The following is a 7905-nucleotide window of genomic DNA, read 5'->3' as shown; positions in this document are numbered from 1 at the left end:
CCTACCCATTTTGGATTCCAATTACGCAAGTAATTGTTACTCATACAAATAATCACCTAGACTGAAATGAAAGCAAATTCCACAATGAAGTGATATTTAAACACCACTGGAATAGCTTGGGGGGAAAAAAAAAAAAAAAAGAGGCAAAAGGAGATGAGGAAAAGGGAATTTCTCAACCATCTTCAAGTTTGCCATACCAGGACAAGTGGTCAACCGGAAACAAAAATTTACAGTTCAAGTCTTTCTTCTGTGACATACCACTCTTACAAAAGAAAATGGGAAAAAGGATTGTTTAAGCTCAGGCAGGAAGCTGGTTTTGAGGATGAGGCATTAAAGGAGGAGGAGAAATGCACATCTTCCTTGTTTCCATGATCCAGACACTTTACACCAGAGTAGTGAGTGCTGCACCTAACAGAAGCTTGGAGTGGGAATGCAGACATTTCCTCTAAGTTTATGAATGGAACAGAACGGCAGTATTTGAAAACCCTTTTCTTCAGCTGTAAGAGCTTTCAGAAGTGAATTAGGACCCAGCCCCACACCAACATCTGAACACTGGATGTCCAACAATGATTTAATCAACCAGAGCTGCGTTCAGAGGCAATGGAGAGCAGCAGGTACCTTCACACGGTTAAGGGTCACCTTAGGACAGAAGGCAGGACTCACCATACAGGGGAGCTTGTTTCTCTCCACTGCTTGCCATAAGGTGGCCAGTTCAGACGCAGATACCCAGAATCTGTTAAAAAATGGAAGTGTAAAATTTTGGCAGTAGATTTGGAGCAAGAGGATGGATTTCACAGCAATTTCTCATGGCTACAGAAACACGCAGCAGCTTGATTGCAACCACAGACGCATTCAAAATAAAGACAGGCTTCAGCAATTCACACAGAGAAGCCACTCTCTTCTTTGATATGTTTCTCTCTCCCTTTCTCCTGGTAAAGTCCTGAAATACCATCCATGTCCATTGCCATGTGTCAGAACATCTGCTTCTTCAGGGCATCTCTGCAGGCTTCCATTTTTTTCCCCCATTTTATTCCGTGTTTTACACATCTCAGCCCAAATAAATGAAGCTGGCTCCTCTGTCAGGAGGACCACGTGGAAACCTCATGGATGTCTGGTGGAACAGCCTAGCTGGGTACACTGCTGGCTGCAGGCACACTGGTTTTTGTCAAGTGACTACAACATCACTATGAGATGAGATATAAAAATTATATAGAAGATGGAAAATGCACAGAAGACCATTGTGACTGCAAAAACAAATCCATCAGGTCATCCCCACCATCAGCCAGAGCTGCTCAAGGAAAGAAAGACTCTATCACCTGAGCTGCCATAACAAAACCAACATAAACCAGGAGTTGCCCATTGCCATGGCAGGCAGTTATCATCATGGGATGGAACAATATGCAGCAGCCATTACTCTGTGCTTGTTTTAAAACTAAAAAAAAAGATAGGTGCATATGTGATGCCTATTAAAAAGCACTTGTATCTGCAATACACATTATACTTTGTACATCAAGTTATTTCAATTTTTTTTTATTATGACAATTTACATGTCATATTTATATGAAAGAAATGACAGTAGATATTATAACAAAACCATTATGAAAGAAAAGTTACACAATTAGGCCTACAAGCTATAAAATGGCTTCAGGCCCAGCTTATACACAAAGAGTTCTGACCAGACTGTAGTGAGAGACAACGCTGAACAATTCATTAACAAAAATATTGGCACCAGCCTTAACATTTTTTCTTACTTCATTTACAAGGAATACAGTATTTAAACAGTTGTGTACTGCAAATCTAAAAACATTAGCTGTTAATAAACTGCAGTTAACCCTTTAAGCACTATGCCACCATGACTTCCATTTAAAAAAGTTTTAACGCAGCATGTTTTACATGCACGTGATATTACCAGTGGGAGGGAAAAGACAGTGAAAGCACCACCCAATTTATGTGCAACAAGAATAACACTTCCAGTTTTTTCAAGGTATCTCCCCCCCTTCCCACACACACAGTGTGTGTCCCCTTGGTCCTTTCCCTTTGATATTGTAGCAAGTCATGATTGAAGAGAGACTGGAAAAAACAAGGTTCAGGACTCAAAAAATGCAAGGATTAAATGCTACATAAAGAGCTCAGCTTGTGGAACTTTACAGTGTTAATTCTTTAGAGAAAGAAAGCAAAAAATGAGGCCAGCTGTGGAGACCATTTTTAAGGAACTCAAGGTGTCTTTGCCAACATACAAACAGCACACAGGAGTAAGACAAAACTATGTTTCATGTAAGCTTTAAGAGACCTATCTGGCAGATTTGATCCAGTTCTCAAAAGAATACTGGAGGGTAAGCATCCACCTGGGACACTGAGAATCCCCAATGTTTGTCTCACTGCTGTGCACCCAGGAATGGTGACATTATGTGTTTGGATCAGTCACACCAATCCCCTGGCTGCAGCACAAGAGCTGTGGAACACAGGCAGGAACCAGCAACTGCATTGGCAGCATGTCTGTTTAATGCCAGTTAGGGGGAGGAGCATCCTTTGAATGAATATAGGATAGGAATAAGATACTGTACAAGATTTTAGAGTCCATATAACGAGTACAAAATGGAAAACTAAACAAGGCTTACAGCTTTATAATTTTACTTTCTTTTCTACCACTACACCTTGAGTAGCAGATTAGTATCTATTAAGGACTTTTAACAGTTCTAACAAACAAATGGTGCACTGCAACTAGGCCTATCATATGTTTTCTCAGAAGGACTTTATCCCTGTAGAATCACTTAAGTTCTGACAGAATGATCCAAGTTCAGTTGTGTGGGACACAGTAAGAGGAACAAACAAGAAAGCAAACTGTGCAGACTCTGACCGTCATCCCTAGAGGCAAACATTGTCATAATATTCTATGGACTGATCCTAAATTTTTCCACATCCACATTGCACTGATGGAGGAACATTATCTATTCCCTCAAGAAAGGAGACATCAAGTACATTTTCCAGTTACTTTGAAGATCAGGATGAGAAAAGGAGGGAATCGGGATGATTCTCCTAAATGGAGACCTTCCTTTGGAAATCCAGCCTTTAAAGGGCAAGTCACAAGTAGTTTCTAGGCCTGTCCAAGACCTGTCTAGCAAATGGCATGGGTTTGCATACACACTATTCCATTCCACTTCCCTCCATTCATTCCCCATCTGCCCCTGTAATTGGAACGAGCATCCAAAGAGCAGGAGCAAGTGACTCGGTCTGCACCTGGGGAACCAGTGAGACTGACTATACACAAAGTGCTGCAAAGTGCACAAAGTAAACCAGCTGAGCAAACGGAGCTGCGCCGTCGCTCAGCTCTCCTCAGCAACCTTTGGGGTTGTATGGAGCAACAGCAGATCTATTGGCAGGCACACTGCCCCTCTTAACTGCAATGCTGTCCCCTCTCCTGCTCCTCAGCTCAGGGGTGGGGCACCAGCACTGACAAGATGATAGTCAAAAACCCAAGTTGTAAGACTTGCTTTCAATTGCAGTTGAATAGGGAGGCTTTACACCACAGATTCAACTATAAAAACTTATCTACTTTAGTGTTTTATTCTTTCTCCCAGAAGCTCTACACAATCTTTTTTTTTTTTTTTACGTGTCATACTAAGCAATATACATTTTTCACAATATACAAAGTAAGTTAAATTACTCTGAAGTGTTGGGACAATCATTATGTTTTTGTTGTTTGGAACTATCTCAGTTAGTTACACCTAATCTAAAAGAGCTTGATAAGCGATGTGACTTTCCAAAGTGACTACTAATCCTCAATACCCCAACTGCTGGGGGTCCAGAAATAACTTCCAACTGGTAAATATTTCTGAAGCTAGAACTCTCCGTTAGGTCTCAGACTGGGTAAAGCATCAAAACTTAGTCATAGAATTTTTCTTACATCAGGATGTATCAGGAAAAAAAAAAGAATAATTTCCATTGGATTTTTTTACTTTCTGCCTTTCAACATTTTTTGTGAGATATAGTCCCTTGTTAGAGAAGGGGAGGAAGAAAAGACTGCCAGGTAATGGGGTCTTGATCTTGCAAATCCTTACTTCAGACAATATCCTAAATGCTTCTATGGAAGTTTTAAAAACTTAAGGGATTGCAAAATTCTGCTCCCTCATTTCTAGAGTTTGCCCCACCATATTCAACACAGTATTTTTCCCCAAGTTACTGTTTTGTTTGAAGACACTTGATCTTCTACATATATCTGTATATATTTAAGGATTTTATATACCCATCAAATCAGAAGCATACATCAAATGCAAATACATACCTAGGGTGCACACTGCACATCAGAGCCATATTAACAAGTCTGTGAATAGTAGTCATTGCACATGTATCAAACTCAATTTTCAAGGCCTATATAAAGCCTTTTTGAATTAGGCGATAAAAATCTCTTTGTCAGACCAGTTCTGGGGGCAAGCATTACTACTGATTTATTTAAACCACTGTGTACAAAGTGAATTTAAAAAAGCAGGTGCCATAAAAATTCCTTGTTTACTTTTTGTAAAAGTTTGTAAAAATATGTGATTTGAAATCATTATTGGAAGGTTTACACTAGAGCTTCCTACCGAAGAAAACTGAAAACCATGTTATAAGCACCTGAAGACAGAGGTGTAAAATGGACCCTCTGAAAAGGAAGGATTAAAATTACAAAACAGTTGCAGCATCTGGATACCAGTGTAGTTCAAATGACAGATGTGAAGAGAAATCACAAGTGTACCACTACCATACAACTTTTCTTTTGTGAACATACATTTTTTGCCCCTTGAGCTTCTTAACGCAAGGTCTCTCACCAAGAGCTCAGACACAGCAATTAGAAAACAGAAGTGAACAGAAAACAAGTCTAACTAAATCATTAGCTCCCATAATATGGAGAGTAAACAAGACACTTAATACAAAGAAATCTTGAAGGCGACACTTCAAAAATGAGCTTTTCAGAAAAAAGCATCTCTTGTTTCTCTCAAGTGCTGCCAGACCAGAGCAATCTTTTCATCCAAAAAATAATCAGGAAGATGCAGTGAATTTATAATGTAACTCAACATGTACAAAATGGAAGTATCAAGAAGTTGATTGTTCAGCACTGACCTTCCAAACTAAGGGTTGTTAAATGTGATGTCGTTTTCCATTTTGTATCAAGAATATGCTCAGGTTTATCAGACTCAACCACTAGAAGACAACAGCTGTGGTGAAACCAACCCAGGTGTTAATTCTATCCCCATTCTGCTTAGACTAACACACTCCATTCATTACTGCAGGGTGGCCTTGCTTGTGTACTTTGTGTTGCTGAGTCACAGAAGCCCTACACAGGGAAGTAAACAGGCAGTGTTTATCTTGGTGACACAAAAAAATCCACTCCTCCACTTGATTTGTACGTTCTTCTTCCCAGCAGTGCTACTTAGACTACACAAAGAAATCAGCTCTCCTCCCAGTCAGCTCTATGCAGAAGAGCTTGTAGTTAAAAAAAGACAAAGCTTTTAGTGACGAGCTGTGTGGAATAAACAAGAGTTTGCTGAATAAATGCTTTGCATGTTAAGCCAGTAGTTGCTTGTTCTCATTATAAACAATCCCTGGCCTGTCTCCCCTGTTTCCCATACCATTTGGGCTTTACACTCAAAGCTACACCTGAAGATCACTATTCAAAGACAACTAACTTCTGATTGCACACTGAGCACAGAAGGGTACAAGACTGAAAGGACACCAGAAAGACATTTTCACTCTGGAATCACATAAATATACTGTAACAGCATGCACCCTGTGTGATTGCTGGCCCCTCGTCACAAAATGTCATCTTCAAATAGGAGACTGTACATTTTCCACCAAGCAGGAAGCCTTAAAAATTACAAAAATATCAAGTCTTAAAATGGTAATACTTTCCAGCACATTTTTTGCAGTTTCTCCTTGCACAACATTCCTACTCATCTAAGGAGGAACTCTAGATCCTGTGGGATGAAGCCATCTTGTGTACCAAGGGTGACTCCTTAGAAAAGTTGCTTTTGAGAAGTGACCTATAGGAAGTAAAATTTGGTAACAACTGGCCATTTTTAAAACATGACACTCCTGATGCAAGGTTCAGTGGACCTGTTTTGCTTCCTGCTCTTTCCTGCTTTTCCATCACTCTAACTCAGTACTCAAATTCTTTTCCTGACTGGTGTATCCAGTATCATAACTCTTGTATTTTCTTACATACACAATTACCTGTCCACTAAGCATTTAGCACTTGGAGTTGACTCTACAAGCAAGAATGGTTGATCAGATACTAAAAGGCTCCATCAGGAAGCAAAAAAAAATATGGCACTGCCAAAACAAATGAGGAACCATCAATTGCATGGTGTCGCTTCATGTAAAGTATTAAAAATGCTCAGCAGCTACTGCCATGGACAAATGGAAGTCTTATGTTCTTACTTGTTCTAAAACACAAGTATATTAGAATTTAGAAACACTACATTTATGCATCACCTAGGCAAAGAAAAGCACTAGAGTAGCTTAAAACGCTACATATGCTTTTAAGAACTCATTGTAAGCTTCTGTGGCTCTTCACTACCCCCTTTTAATCATTAACTGTTAATTGTTAACATCAGCAAGGTAGGAAAACATTAAATCTTTGATGAAATTGTCATTTAGAGAGTGATTTCTCTTGGTTTTAAATCACAAGCTTGCTTAGCACAGCAGATAATGAGCAAGTTCCATCTTTTTGCACCTTTCTCATCCTAGTTTTATAGCATGATATGTGCACTGCTAGAACCCAAACGAGTAAGAGTCATGGAGTGGTCCTGACAGACCTTGTGGAAAAAGAGGTGGGGAAACAAAACCAAGAGTTTAAAGGCCAGAAGGTAGGTAAATTTTGGATCTAAGTTTTCTGGAGAGGTATTTAGTAAAGGCCTAATGCTGGTTTTATTACAAGAAAACAAGTGCTTAATGACTGACTAGTAAATACAATAAAATGGAAGGGAATCAGGTGGGGCAGGAAAGGAGAACTCACTCCTCAGTGGCAGCAGCAGTTCTGGTGCATCCATTGCCGGCAATGGACATAAACACCAGTCAAAAATCCAGATCTCAGAGTTGAAGGATTAATAGATGTGACCTCTTTGGATTTCAATGTTTGGCAGATCTGTTTGAGCTGCCTGTGTCCTACAACATGTACAAATGCTACAGCCTGCATCTTAATCAGAGTAAAGAGAAAACTGAATGCTCTTGAAGTGCCCCATGTTGATTTGGTGGGGTTTTTATTCTTCCATTGTCTTTTTCTTTCCCCTTTAATAAAAGCACATATCACTTCATGCCCACGCAAAAGTTGATGACATGTCTTGGAGTCAAGCGTTTTCTCTCAGAAACTCTGCCTTCTTGAAATCAGTTGGTCACATGACAGTTATTAAAATGTATTTTAAGAAAATTCTAATGGCCAAAGGCCAAGAACTACATTCAAAACCTGCTAATACATCCAGGCAGATAAGTAAAACCAAAACAAAAACACACACAAACCCCAAACAGGAAACCTCCAAAAGGAAAACTGTTCCATTTGTTTACTTCAATTTGAAGTAGATATTAAGGGCATGAATGGACCAGTCATGGTTTATTTGAAAATCCCTCCATCCTCTGATGCACTGTCATTCTGTGGTTAATGCCGTTTGTACAAACACATTTTGTTCAGAATACTCCAACAGGTGGTGAAACTCGCGTTGCTGGGCAGCGACCGCAGGGTTCTTTTGTCTGTAAAAGTTTGCAGTGCTTACAGAATTATTTGACATCCAACTTACAGACTAACTTGACATTGATACATCCTCCCACTAGACACTGTGCATTGAAGGCCATCTGATGAACTGTGCATGAGATCGCTTTAGAAATTCAAGGCTAGAGTGTTTCGACTGTCAAAAACTTCATTACAGTACACTTCAC

The sequence above is a fragment of the Lichenostomus cassidix genome, chromosome 1 (assembly GCF_008360975.1).
Source record: "Lichenostomus cassidix isolate B80296 chromosome 1, HeHo_3.0, whole genome shotgun sequence".
Classification (NCBI taxonomy): Eukaryota; Metazoa; Chordata; class Aves; order Passeriformes; family Meliphagidae; genus Lichenostomus; species Lichenostomus cassidix.
The sequence above is the reverse complement of the archived record's forward strand: the minus strand, read 5'-3'. Positions refer to the sequence as shown.